Source organism: Micromys minutus, assembly GCF_963924665.1.
Source record: "Micromys minutus genome assembly, chromosome: 5".
Taxonomy (NCBI): Eukaryota; Metazoa; Chordata; class Mammalia; order Rodentia; family Muridae; genus Micromys; species Micromys minutus.
Window position 1 is genome coordinate 10,421,538 of NC_137974.1, and position 15,785 is coordinate 10,437,322.

The 15,785-nt window shown below is 35.2% G+C and overlaps 1 protein-coding gene across 1 annotated transcript in view; it reads left to right on the forward strand.

Moving 5' to 3' along the window:
* PCDH17 (protocadherin 17) overlaps positions 1 to 15,785 on the forward strand; it is a gene marked incomplete at both ends in the record, with an annotated part of 89,459 nt that overhangs the window by 72,215 nt on the left and 1,459 nt on the right. The window lies entirely within an intron of this gene.

Below are 15,785 nucleotides of genomic sequence, written 5' to 3' on the forward strand. Positions count from 1 at the left end.
CTTATCGTGTTGAATCTCACATTTACTCATGTGATTGAGTCAGACCTGTTCAGGAGTTCCATCTGTTGTTGGAGTTGTGCTTTAAGAGTAGAGGAAACTGGTGGAGGTTGTAGAATAGAAAAAGGAAATACATATAGGACAACAGTGAGAAAATGTTTGCACTCTTAGTAACTACTCAACCTGCGTTACCATGGAGTCTGCATCTCATTCCAAGGGAGGGGCACAACAGATGTGGAGTTAGTCACAAAGCTAAAAAAATGAGATTGCTTTAAAGATGAAGTTACCTTTGCTCACTAGCAGGCATTTATTTTGTCATTTTTGTTTCTGGCAAGACTTTTAGGCAGCAATTGATTCCACATATTCTTTGCATATTTCAGTGATACAAATGAAAAACAAAGTGTTCTTTCTCTTTTTCTCTACTCTAGGGAGTAGATCAATTATACATTCCCATGATATCATGATATACCTATGTCAGAGGCTCATAAAATAAAAACAAAAATATCAACAGGAACAATGTGTTGTATTTCAAATTGTGGGTTGTTAAGGTTTTCACATTTAACTAAAAGTTACGTTTAAAATGTATACATATATAATTTACTATGATATTATACAGTGCTAGAACATTTATCTTGGCTGAAAGAGATACTCATTGCAATATAAAAATGTATAGCTGGTGCTATACATAAAATATATTTTATATATGTGAGAATACAGATTTATATATTGATTTATAACCATTACTAAAGGAAATACATTCTTAATATTGATTGGTCTCTAAATAAATAATTATACAAAATATATGTTTGGACTTTAGAAAACCTACATTGTATTACTAATATTTAAGATGCAGTAAACATTTTGGATATATTCACTTATGCCTTTATTTCTGGGTGTACTTTAGAATAACTTAAACTTTGGTTTTTTTACTGTTTTACATCTCCTGTTTATCTGAATATTGAGACATATCATCATACTGATAAATTTTTTCATTGACTGGAGTTACCGACATTGTATTTTTCCATCTCATTGAAATGAAAATCTTATGTTAAGTAATTTTTCATGGGAAGCCTATGTCTTATGTAACTGAGGAATTGTCAATGCCCATAGCTTTTAAAAATTGATTATTCTCTGGAATTTAATTTTAAAAAATTGGTAGAGAAGGATTCATGATTCAGTTGGCCCTTTTTGTTTCCCTTGGTCTTTCTATTTGTTAACTAAAAATATTTTATTTTTCAAGCATTCCCGACTTTGCTTTCCTTTGCTATCCTCACCCTACACACCATCACTACTAGACTTCAGTCTGTTGATCCGCTTCCTCCAGGTGAGCAATTTCTTCATCTGCTAGCTTTCTTCTCTGTGATCCGAGTTTGACGTGTAAGATGGCATTCATTTGACTGTGCGTTTGCCGTGCAGAGGTGTGGATCTTATTTTCTTTAAAGGAAAAGTGGTAGTGATTTGCTGCTAATGCTTCAGGACGAGCTGTGTGGGTGTGTGTGGCATTGAAGCGAGAATATAAACAATGCGTGAAGTCAGGGTTTCTGTTGTTTATTATGCTTAAAGGAGTTTAGGGAGCCATTGGCAATGACTTCGTATGTGAAGTCTACCCGGTGCTCTAGTTTCACATTGCAGACAGGATAAGTTCTCCCATTAGGGAAATTGATGCACCAGAAATTGATACAGGAACAGAGAGACAAGAATGCTCTGTGTATTGTTGGTGTACAGCAAAGTTCTTCACTGTCACACTCATGAGAGTTCTGTTTACTAGGTCCCTGGATTCTTCTGGTTTTTTGCACAACCAGTTGCAGGTCATTTTAGATAAGGTTTCTTTTATGGATTCTTATTAGAGGCTTTTAGTGCACTACTTTAAAAAAGCTTTGCACATTCTGTCCAATAGGAATACCGAGAGCCAGGGATGAATCTAGTCCGTATGAATTTTAATAGCTTCCAGAGCACATCATCACTATCTTCTGAAAAGGATGCAATTTGTCAATGCATTCTAATCTCAGCACATGCTCCGGATGTGATGTAGATAATCTGAGCACACTGAGCTTTGATGTAGCTGGTCCAGCTGAGTGGAAAGCAAGCAGAAGCACGAGGAGACGCCCTAGCTAGTCATTATGTACATAGTCTGGATTTGTTAACTCTCAGTTGCTGAATCATTTGAATGTATTGCAGAGATTTGATTGCCCAATGAGGAGTATAATCTCTGCATCCAGAAAAGCCTTGTCATTGAAGAAAGTGATTATAGCAGGGTGTTGCTGTGCAGAGAAAATATAAAAGCATATTCTGGCAATCTACAAACTGCTATTATATTTATCTGTGTTGCTTAACTCATGGCAGAAATGAACTAACAGTTGCCTATTTCCTGTGTGGAAATGAATGGAAATTGGAGATAAAATGTAATGGGGGAGAAAGCCTTAAATGGATAACATCTTTTCTCTCTTTTGGAAATTCCAAGTTAAAGTTTAAAAACTCAGATTTGTGTGTATATCCATATGCACGTGCACAATCTATATAAAAAAAATCTTCGTTTTTCTATTAAATAATTTGGATTGATTTAACAAGCTGAAAAGGAGAGGTTTTTTTTTTTTTTCTCAATCTAGTACAAATTAACATTAAGGGGACTATATATGCCAAATATATTTTTAGCTTCCAGAATACAAAATTCTGTAGTTTGTTCCCGATTTTCTTAGGTACATTTCAATCTTGATCTTATATTTACTTTCTGCTCAAGCGTATATCATATGTGTGTTAGCAGATACATATCGACATGTTCAAAGTTAGATCTATGCTTTTCATAGCCAGTGATTAGTATAAATTTCTGAGCTGGCTGTTAACTTTGCCTGAGCATCAAAACCACCAAAATTTATTTTTATATCTACTGGATAGTTCTAGACTTTTGTCGTTAGGCATGGCCCTTCCATTCGTTTCCAGACAGTATAGAAATTTTATTATATTTACAGAAACTGCATACAAAAGTATATGCTGTCCTTATGTTTAGTAGTATTTATATAGTGGCAATTATGTAGCAAATTTTAAGTTATGTTATCATTTTCAATACTTGTATTTGGTTGTTAAAATTATCAAGGTAATCTACATAGTGAGGCTTTGCAAATATCATCCACAAACAGATATTAGGTAATAAAAGTTCAGCTTAAAGCACAGTTGTGGAGATTTACTAAATATAATTCTTTCTTAACATCTCTATGTTTGTAACTACCATAACAAATATAACATATGTTACAATAATTGACTTAACATAAAAAATTAGAATAAAAGCACTTTATTGTTTAAAAATATCTATTATCAAGTAAATAAAACATATATAGTAGATACAGCTGTCCACCTGTATTAAAGTGTTTTAGATAGTCAATCACTGTCAGTAAAATTATTCCTGAAGAAAATATGCGCATCACTAAGAACTATAAACATTAGTGTCACTATTTACATAGCATATACAGGGTCTTAGATGTTTGAAGTAACATGGAAATCATTAAAGTATGTAGGTATATATATATATATATATATATATATATATATATATATATATATATATATATATATATATATGATTTATGGGAAATGACCACATTTTTATCAAAGAAACTGAGAAATCAGTATTTTAGATGTCTATAAAACATTTCAGACCCTCCCATGTATACCAAACAATAAGTCTAACACTTTTTCTGTTTTATAGGCAATAAGGATAAGTATGTAAAAAATTAAAGGCAAATAATATATCAATTATATTAGAATATATATAAAAATATATTTATTTTCACTAATAAAATATGCTTACTTGGTAATCCAAATAAAATGAGCAGAAAGCTTATATCTATTACCTACTATTATATTATATATTATCTATACCACTGTTAGCCTACTGGTATCTTTCAGTTGTCAGTAATATTACAAACATCTAGATTTGTGTCTTTTGTGGTCATATGCATTTTTATAAATAAAATAAATCAACACTAAGCAGTTTAATAAAAAATAGTGAACATAATAGTTTAAACTGTATGCCATATCTTAGTGGGCCTAGGGAATTTACTTGGGACAATTATAGGCTAAGGAATATATCTGCCTGCACTTTATAATGTAAGGCATGAATGAATTTTAGTTGAGAGTAGAATGTTATTCATATTTAAAAAACATTCTTTTGAGGAGAAACTTAGTGTGATTCCTTCTTTGTATCCAGTACTTTTCCACACTCTGATTTTTGTAATATTACCTCTAAGCTAATTTTAGGCCTTAGTTAAGAGATTGCTGCAGTTTTTATGACAATGCAAGGAGATTGCTTGAAGCTGCAGGCAGTATGTTTGGTACTTCCCAGTCTATTGCCCCCTGTAATATAGGAAATAGATCTTGTTTCTACTAGACTGCTAGAGAGTAGAGAGGCAGGGAGAGAGGTAAAGAGGGATCTATCTGTCTGTGTGTCTGTTTATCTATGTATCTACCTCTCTATGTATGTTTGTATGTATGTATGTATGTATGTATGTATCTACCTATCTATAGAGAAAGATATTAAAAATTTTAACATTTAAGAATTTATTTTCTTATGCCTCAAGCTTTATATAAGACTGACTATGGAACACTTCAATATTAACTGAGTAGTTAAAATGGCCTTCCTGTGAGTACCAGAACCAGCGGAATTTAAATAAATGAACAGCAGGTACATGATATCAGATTGGGCAGCAAAACAGATCATTCTTAAGAGTGAGCATACAATTTTAAAACCTCAAGTCCAACTTGCTTTAATTAACAAAGAACATCCTAATGAGTTCTGCCTGTGAGGTCAATATGATTGTTTTAAAATGAGATTTGGATTACAAGTCTGAAACTTCAGTATGTTCTCACGTCATTTTGAATTTGTTTTCCTGGTACGACTGCTCAGGGGAAATATGGTTCCTTTTAATCTTCTCTTCTTTTATTCTGGATGTGGTTGATTATCAATTGAGTCAGAGGAATTTCTCTCTCAGATAAGGAAGTGTTTAAAAGCCCATTACAGAATAACTTCTGATGTGTGTCCTGTGATGTGTATGTGATTGTCTTCCGCAGAGCTTTTGGCCCTTGGTTAGTTACATAGAAGTCTAGCCTATGGGGCCGCATCTCTTTGCTCTCTGAGTTTCCCGACCTTTGTTTCTTGGACTCGTCATCTCTTCAGTATGTTTTAATGATTACAGAATATTAAAGCTGTGACTAGAAAGATGCCTTGTCCTTGCCAGTAAAATCCATTACAAGAAACATTTCAGTATATTTACTCTAGAACGTGGAAATTGAATCTATTGATTTTGCTTAAATTTTCATTCTTGAGATGACCCAACATTACATAATAAAAACATCTGCTTCCAATAAACCTGCAGCGTATTTACAGGTACTGACAACAGATGATTTCAGGAAAATACACAAACAGCACAGAGAGATTTCATGGATCTCCCCTTTCTCACAGCACTTTCAGTGTTCGTATGTGATTCCAGGGGCAGTGCTAATGGTGGAGTTGGTTGGCTACTTGCTTTAATGGAATTAAATTGAAGTTTCTGACATTCAGACTTCCCATTTGTCACTCTGAGATAACCTCATGTAAAGATTTCCCTTAACAGGATGCACATTTAACAAAACTATGCATTCCTTATGCTTGATACATGTTGTATGGGCTAACATGCACATGCAAATACACCCGTGGTGCATGCTTCATTTTGTCTTTATCTTTGTTAGAGAAGAATTGTTAGTACAGGAACTGACCCTCCAAAAGTATACTCACATACTTCATATATCTCATATATATATATATATATATATATATATATTTCATTCATATGACCTCCAGCTTCTAATTTACATATATTTGCTTCTAATAGATATATAAAATACTAAAGGTGAGCAGAAAATCTATCTGCTCCTTTGGAATTATGTCTAATTTAGCCTCTGAAACCTTATCTGTCTCTGTGTCTTTTAGGACATCATTAAAACCTTCCCTAAAACTTCTTCCCCTATAACAGCCACATTCCATTGTAAAGTGTCGATTGATTCATAATAATAAGGAGAAGATTAGCTATCTCTGACTTAACTCCCCCCCATGCTAAAAACGACATCGATTCTGTTTACTGAAGACAAAGGAGTGCTAAAAATGAGCTGAACAACAGGATTGAAATTGGTAAATAGATGTACTTCCCCAAAGAAATCAGATAGCAGGCATGAGCGAGACGCTAATAAGCCTATCTTGCTTGCTTCTTACAGAGTTTGGCTTAATAGGCATGTTTTTATTGACCTTCCTTACAGGATTACCACTTTGCTAGGAAGATGACTTGAATCTTAAGTGTATTCATCCATGTCATCTGAAATAGTGCCATTATCAGAGATAGGGTTAGCTCACAGAGGCAATAAAGGCATAAGGAAAGCATCCTCTGGAAAGATAAAGAATAGTAGCAAATTTACATAGTCTCTGGTCTGGAGTTCACACAATTATTTAAGTTGCTAGAATTTAAATTTGTCCTTGTAAACTAAACAGCTTTTGCTAACTATTGCATACCAGAACATAGGTTTTACACTGCATATGAATTAGCTTCTTTTGAAAGCGTCTTAAACCTTTGAAGACCTCACAATTATGAAGACATTAATTTATATGTAGATGGAAGCTTTCAGATAGAGTGTGAAATACAAAGGCAGCTAAGTTCAAACACAAAATAAGCTGGCCCAATTTACACAGCACTGCCATAAGAGAGAGGAAAATAAAAAGGCAGTCAGAAATTCCTAGGAGAGAAAAGGAAGTCTGTGCATGCTTAAGTACCCACTCATTCCCAGATACTCATCCATTCAATAATAAAATGATAAAAGGCTGATTATTTAAATATAGGTTTTGATTTCAATAGCAGTGTCACTGATTATAATTGTTTTTAAAGAGAAGGTATTCAGACCTACACATTTGAGTGGAATAATATAGCCAGACACAATTTCCTCATTTTATCATTTAAAATGATATCTTTAGAAGTTGGATTTTTATACAAGCATGGTATTTAACAAGTGGATCTGATGTTGTTCTAAGAATTGTACATAACATAGAAACACAGAGTTCCTATGTAAAATTCGAAGGTTCTGTGTCAGTGTGAGAGCAGACATTATAAGTTCATAAATTAATCATTTTAAATGATGTGAAGTAATGGTTTCTATTGTCATTTACTATTTGGTTTTGAAATTTCTTTTTCTTTTTAGAGTTAATTATTTATTATATATAAGTTGTCTTCAGCCACACCAGAAGAAGTCATCAGATCTCATTACATACGCTTGTGAGTCACCACGTGGTTTCTGGGATTTGAACTCAGGACCTATGAAAGAGCAGTCAGTGCTCTTAACCACTGAGCCATCTCTTCAGTCCACCATTATAATTTTAATCCAATTCTGACCTCAGTGCTTAGCAGGTGACACCTTGGTACAAGACCTCCCACCCCTATCTCTCTGCCTTAAATTTCTTTTTTTCTTTTATTGTATGCCTTTTATTTACATTTAAAATGTTATTCCCTTTCTCAGTGTCTCCTCTGGAAACCCTTTATCCCATACCCCTCCCCCTACTTCTATTAGGGTGCTTCCCCACCCACCCACCCACCAACTCTCTCTCCTCTCTGCCCTGGCATTCTCCTACACTGGAGCATCTAGCCTTCACAGGACCAAAGGCCTCTCCCCCCACTGATGCTCTACAAGGCCATTGTCTTCTATATATGTGACTGGAGCCATAGATCCCATAGGTTATGGTTTAGTCTCTGGGGACTTGGGGGGTTTGGTTAGCTGATATTGTTGTTCTTCCTAAGCAGTTGCAAACCCCTTCAGCTCCTTCAGTCTTTTCACTAACTCCTCCATTGTGGATCCTGTTCTCAGCCCAATGGTTGGCTGACCCCATCAGCTTCTGAATTTGTCAAGCTCTGGCAGACCCTCTCAGGAGATAGCTGTATCAGGCACTTCTTGGCATGTGCAATATTGTCTGGGTTTGGTGACTTTATATGGGATGGATTCCCAGTTGGAGCAGTCTCTGGATGGCATTTCCTTCAGTCTCTGTTCCTCTCTTTGTCTCCATATTTACTCCCTTGAGTATTTTGTTCCCCCTTCTAAGAAGGACTGAAGCATACACAGCTTGGTCTTCCTTCTTCTTGAATTGTATCTTGGATAGTTTGAGATTTTGGGCTAATAATCACCTGTCAGCGAGTTCATACCATGTGTGTTCTGTTGTGTGGGGATTAACCCAGGATGCTATTTTCTAGTTACGTCCATTTGCCTAAAAATTTCATTAAGTCATCATTTTAAATAGCTGAGTAGTACTCCATTGTGCAAATGTACCACATTTTCTGTATCCATTCCTCTGTTTAGCAATATCTGGATTCTTTCCAGCTTCTGGATATTATAAATAAGGCTGCTATGAATATAGCGGAGCATGTGTCCTTGTTATGTGTTGAAGCATTTTTGGGTTATATGGCCCTGAGTAGTATAGCTGGGTTGTCAGGTAAGTTTAACATTCCTTTCTACTACATTGTCTTGTTCTCATCTCTGTGGTATCTTCTTCCTCAAATACCACAATCATTTCTTGAGGTAAATGGTCTAACCATAATAAATATTTAGTGAAGATGAGGGAGGGAGCATGAAAATTATTTGGAAAAATATGATATTTTCATCATCTGAAACTGAAATTATTATTCTGGAAAAAGAGAACCCTTCTTTATTTATTTCTGTTAATTTAAGCCATCTGCCTGTTGGATAGACTTCTGAGGTTCATATTCTGTCTTATTTAAGTTTATTCTTCCTCTTGTTGACATTTTGTCATATACAAAATCTTCCTCCTTCATATATGTGGTTACACATATAGAAGCTGATTGGTGATGTTGGAAAATTAGGAAAAATAGTAGAGTAGGAAGAAGCATTTTTTTATGCACAATCACAATCTCTGTTGGAGCTATACTATTATTTTAAAGTTATTTGAACCTAAAGATTGTAAGACTGTCCTTAAAATAGACGTAGATAAACTAAGGTGGAATTTGAATAGCCAAGACTTGGGACCAGAAGGAATATGCTTGAGAATACTTTTGGGAATAGTGAAGAATGTTACTGCTAGCAATAGAAAGAAGGGAGATTTAAGCCTCTGAAATACCAGGCTTCTTTGGATACTGTCTTCTCTTTTGTACGTCTATGCATTGTACAGTTATTAATTCTGCTGATTTTCTTATTCATTAAGGGCTCAGATAACTTAGGAATTGTTCAAGACATGTGGTCAGTCACTCAGTCCCCTTTGTACAGCATGGTCTGCAGCACTGAATTCACTACCTCATTTCTAACTCTCCTATGCAGATTTTAGGTGCCAGCTAATTTTACACAAGCAGTTACTTTTTAAAAATGTGTTATTGTTCATTGATGCAACATATATTCTTAAACCGATAAAGGCAGTCTCTCATAGACTTGTGAATTGTACATTTCTATCAAGTTTTTGTGTTTCTTTCTGCTCTTTACCTGGAACAGTCTCCTCCTAAACACCACTACAATGCCATTTGTCTTTTGAAATGAAGATCATATAGCACCTTCTGTATAGATTTCTTCATGATATTATCACATACATCATTCCCCAGATTTCTGTGCCCTGACATTGTAATGACACAGTTCAAAATGTAGTTGTTTGTGAATTGTTTCCTTTATGTAGAATTCAAATCTACTGTATACTCTCTGAATTTGGGAATTTTGAGAACTGTATTCTCTCAGAATTGAAGCTCCTTAGGATTTCACAAACTTGTGGATTTGAAAGTTGCTGACTTACCATAAGCCACGACCTGTTATAATCCTTGACACAAACTAGTTGGTTAATACTGTGACAAAAATTGAATCGTTACACACGGTCTCATTAATAAACCGAAGGAGCCCACAACATACACACCCATAGAACCTCTCCCTTGGAACACTGGGGTTACATTGTTTTGCATGTGAAGGTTCTGCAGTAGCCCCTTTCTCAAAGCGAATGCAAACCCGCATCACTGTACAACACTAAGTCTGAGAGGCAGTTGTCCTAAAGGTGCCTGTTCCTGTTAGGAAATAGATAGTCCCATTTAGCCTGCACTTCCAAGCATCTGCTTCTGCCCCAGGTGACAGATGTGCTTATATAACAAGACTGGGGGAGGAGGGCAAATAAATTCTAAATGATAATCTCAGAGAAGTGTGCTGCGGGATACACTTATATTAGTGCTGTACGTTTCCACAATGTGGTTTAGTATCTCCTTGTTTTATATACCAAGTACTTCCATATAAAATCTCCCTCTATTGTTTTGCACTTGTTCTGTAACATAAATTTTATTTCCATTTGTCTCAGGCTTCTCTTCATCTCTGGGCACTATCTGCATGTTATCAATATATATTCAAACAACCCACTCTGATAGGCATTTTATTGTGTCCAAGAGGTCACAGCTATTTAAAACCATCCCTGAAGGTGAGCAGGTGCATTGAATAGTAAGTACTACTGCTCCAAGCAGCTCCAAATACCCAGCTGCACTTGGATTCACTTGAATGATATAGGCCAGTGGTTTCTAGTGCCTGAATGCAGCCGTGGCAATACGTTTAGAAGCATTGTGCAATGCAGCTGTATGCTTGAGGATTGGTACTTTAGTGCTGCCACGGTTTGACTATTTGATGGTATTATAATAACCCCCCTTTTCAAAATGTGCTCTCTGCCTTTCCAAAGCAGATAGAATAGCATCCCACACCTAAAGTAAAGTCGGGAAGCGAGATTGGCCGTGCATTCAAATGAAGCATGTTGCTTCTTTTGTTGTATTTTGGTTCTGTGAGTTATGTTTCCAGATTCTGATCATTTATTAATGATCCCTATAAAATAATTGAATTCATTGTTCCTAACATGAAGGGTTTTCCCCCATGAAATCAAGGACATTTGACCAGGTACCTTCTGTAAGGAGTATACTGTAACAAGATATTTTTCTTCGTACACTAAAACTGAAAAGCAGGATAACGCCTCACTTCCACCTATCATGTATGGGATTTGATTTGTAAACAGCATAGCCTCCCGAGCTCAAGTGACAAACACAGGGATGCAAAGCAAGGATGGAAGATTGCCTGAGATTACCTAAGTGATTGGTGTCCCCCATCACACTCTTTCATTCCCGTTCTCCACTTGTGCGATACACATACTATACTTAATAAATGGTGTCTAAAATAAATCAGGCAGTTGTGTGAGGCCTCGTAAAGCAAAACCTACCTTTTATACATTTGTATTATCAGACTACTCAGACTAATCTATCAGGCTAATTTTTTTTTTCTACTGAGAGGAAAAAGAATAGTTTTTTGAGGCAAAATAATTTGGCTTCACATTCTTCAGACTAATACCAAAAGTGGAATCTGTATTCCACTCATAGACAAAGAGCGTGAAACCAGGTTTATTTTTATCAAATATTCTAGCAAGTAGGATCTCAAAGGTTATAACGGGAGTTAATTTGTATGGATATAGATTATTAAGATCCCAGGTCTTTGTGGTGACTCATATCATCACCACAAGCTCTGGGAATTTAGAGAAGGGCAAAAGGAAGTTAGTGAATAATGACAGAGCCAAAGGAGGAAGAAGAAAAGAAACACTGTTTACAATGGAGAAGTGTCAATTCACAGGGTGTTGTAAGTCAGACCAACTTAGTGAAAGAAACCTGTTTTATTAAGTTTGTCGAACTGTACTCTGACAAAATTCTCAAGTTCACAGTGATCCTTTTCCCTGATATATAAGAATACAATTGAAGAAATTGGAATTTGCTTTGCTCACAGAGAAGCTTGTACACCATTCTATGGACATTTATATGTATGCACTGACAATTAACAAGAAAGAGCAACAGCAGGCTGGCATAGGAAGTTATATGCCCTGATCTATGGTCAAAGGGCCTGTTTTGTCAAAATTTGCAAGTAGGTGAAGAGACATATAGTGTGCTTAGATGCTCTGGAGCTAATTGAAAAGGTACCATGCTAGCTGGAAATGGAGGTCAGTGCCTATCCCACTTTCCCAGACAGCTGGTAGGTGCTATGAAAGCTTACATTGGTGAAAAGGGTAAATTAGAAATAAAATAAAATAAAATGAGAATAAAAGTGGACTCCTATTTATAGAGCTATCTGCTCGGAAACAGCTCTAATTTTACAGTGTTAGAAGATACACTAGCAAGAGCTGTTTTAGTAGAAAAGCTCTATGCCTATTTAGAGCTGTTTACAAAACAGAAATAAAAGCATGTTAGTAGTCACAAAGCACAGACCAGTTCTAAATACCCCTCCTCACTGCTACTGCGCTGCGGAACCTCTACTGACACCCTGATTTATAGACAGACTTGCAAACATCTATATCACAGATATTATTAATTTGTTGTATGTATTTCTGAGTAGATCAGAACGGGATACTGAGCGCATATGTGTATCTAATGCTGGAAACTCCGTTCTTTCTGAAAACTTTGTTTTCTCAGGTATTAAATGTAAATTTGGGGGTGGCATGTATACTTGAAACTAAGGGGAGGGAATTCTCTGTTGTCCTCTCCAACATCCCTAAGCAGTGAGAAGGTAGTTGCCAAATGTTTTCGCTAAGGTGTGCTGTCTAGTGCTTTGAACTAAAGGGAATAGACTTAAACTTAGGATTTGTGATAAGTTTCTGCCTGAGAGCAAGAGAGAAAAGAAAAAGGAAAGAAATTCACACTGAATTAAAATACTTGTGGTTAGTTACTGAACAGTTTTTCTTTATGGTACACACACACAAACACACATTTCTTATAGTACACACACACACCCACACACACACACACACACACACACACACACACACACACACACACACACGGCATTTTAGGGAATCACCTGAATTTTAAAAACTATTGTATTTGACAAAGGTTCACTTTTCTTTGCTAACCCTTCTTAGCTTCAGTGTCTTCACTTTTAATTTTAATGTTCACAGTTGAGGACACTATTCACTGAGCATCAGAATGGCTGTGCATGTTTAATGATGGAGTGATGTTCTAGAATTAAACTATCAATATAAAGGCTAAACCAATATAAATGCATAACCTTTTACTAAGACTAATAAAAGTGCAATTATTTAAGTATTTAATTATAAAAATTTAAAGTTAAATATAGTTAAGTTGTTGACCTAATCATTGGTTTCACCCTCAGCACCATACAATGAAGATGATAATAAAAATGTCATGTGTTGAGTTTCCATTACATTTCTATGTTTTTCTCTTTTTCTTATTTTCTTGAGACAAAATTTTAGTATGTTCCCCAGGCTGAATGGGCTGACCTGCATTTTCAGCTTTGTGAGTGCTGGTTATAATATATATATATATATATATATATATATATATGTGTGTGTGTGTGTGTGTATATATATATATATGTATATATATATACATACATACATATATACATACATACATACATGCACATATATTATTTTGTGAATATGTATAGTACATAATCTGAAATTCTTCGCCCCACTCTTTTAGGTCATAAGGTTCCAGGCATATACTGCCACATTCAGCCAAAAATAAATTCTAATCACAAGGAAATGATTGAAGCTTCTTGGTTTTCAAGAGGTGTTTCACTGAATTCAAAACTTAAGAGTTCAGACTCTGTAACCTCAATTTGTTGATGTTCAGATCTTTTTTTAAATTCCACAGTTTCTGTAACATGTATACTTTTAGGGTTGTGCTGTTTTTTGAGGAAGGATTGCATTCTTTGAAAAGATGACCATGTTGTATTGAAGCAAATATGACAACAAATAAAGATTATTACTAGGTAATCTCAAATTAGAAGGTACATTGAATAAGATCAACTATGCCATGAGCTTTAATGTCTAGGGCCTTGCAACTTGTCTAGAAAAGCATCAAATCTGTGTCCACATACTCTGTTTTTGCAATTTTCCTATTCTATATCCTCCTCTTTTATTCCTTTGAAGGCAAATAGAACAACTTGATTATATTCTTTTATAGCTGTAATGAGTGACTAAATATTTTGTTCTAGCCTCTTTATCATACACAGCTTATTTGAGGAGATTTAAAATATATACCACAGATGAGTACATGTGGCTCCTATCCACTTATTAGATATAACCATGTTTTAAATGTTCACCATAACCACCCTTCATCACCACCCTCTTATTATATTCCTCTTCCTTTGCCTCACGCTCCTTTCTTTCCTCTTCTCCACATCTTCCATTTCTTCTCCTTTCTATCCCTTTACTATTCTCTCCTTTCTTTCAATTGTTTCATTATGTCTAACACTTTCTTCCTAGCTCATTACTTCCCAAATAGAACTGCGTCTCTCTTTATATCTACCTCCTTATCTGTTCATTTAAGTTCTTTCAGAAAAGTTCTAGTCATTAATTCTTACTTGAACTTTTGCAGTTCTAGTTAACTTTATGCTCATAGTTTCTGCTGTTTATACAAAAATGCCATTCGATTTTCCTCACTGTCTGTGAACTGCTGGCGTCAAAATTACAGTGTAATCACAAGCTGAAGAGCTTGTAATGTATCATAATCAATACGTAAAATTTGCTCCCCTGGACGTGACATAAAAGAGTCGAGTAAAAATCCAGGAAGTGCAGCGTGGAGCACAAACACTTGTTTGATGTTGGCGGTTTCAAATTCAGGGTCGATTCGCATTTTGAAATATCTGCATTAGTCTATGTCTTTCTCTGACCCAAAATCCATGTTGAGTTCATTCAGGGCTGGTTTTGTAAATAGCTGAAATGGAAGTCCAGTCAATACTGAAGTATGAAACTATGTCGGCATGTTTCAAAAGAGTGTATTGGTTGTATATCATTTTACAGTATAATGTTTGGCCCCAATGGATACAAAGCATTAACCAAGAACCATATGTTGCTGTTCAGACCACTCAGCCTAAAATACCCCATAACAAACCTTTAAGACATTAAAAGTAAATTTTAATTTGAGTTCTAGGTTCTTCTCTAGTAGTTCATGTCTCACTTAACAGGTTTCCAGACAAAGTTTGTTTTACTCTATTGATTCGTAATTCAGACTACCTCTCAAGATTTTTTCCTGCTTTACATAATAAATTTAAGAGAAAATACTGCATATTTCCAAGGAAAATATTTCATAAAAATGGTAAGTTAAAATATGTACAAAAGCAGCCTAAATACTTCTAAAATTTCACATGTGTAAATGCTATGACATTTCACAATATTTTGTCTTGTCTAGGTACCATTCTTGCATGTCATCAAATAATATTTATTTCATGGCTCAGCTTTCTTCTGGTAAAGCAGTTTGTGGGTATGCTTTGCTGATGATTGATAAGATATTTTTTATGGGCTTCAAATGTAAAATTAAATGTTTCTCATTACTTTGAAAAGGTACCATACAAGTAATTTTAAATTTGTTCTTTCCTAGGTCAAATGTATTGTTTGTAGCCATCTCCTTTTTTGTAGAGTGTACCATATATTGTAGGGATCATCTAGCATCAATTAAAACGCAAGCCCTAGGGCTCCTAAATGTATTGGGAATTCTGTTCCCATCACATGGAGGTAAATTGTAAATATCTTCCTCTAGTAGTAGTCCCTGATCTAAGATGCATAAGTAAACAAAAGGGAAGCAACCTTTCATAGAGGAAAGGGACAGCTCAGTAGATGCAATTCAAAGACATGATTGAAACAGTTGAGGCCAATAGGGAGTTCATAGCTACCACCACAGCGAAGGCACCTTACTTCCTGTTTTCTCATCACCATCTTTAGAATAGGAATCATTAAATAATGCTTAATATAGATTCTCTGTATGTCTATC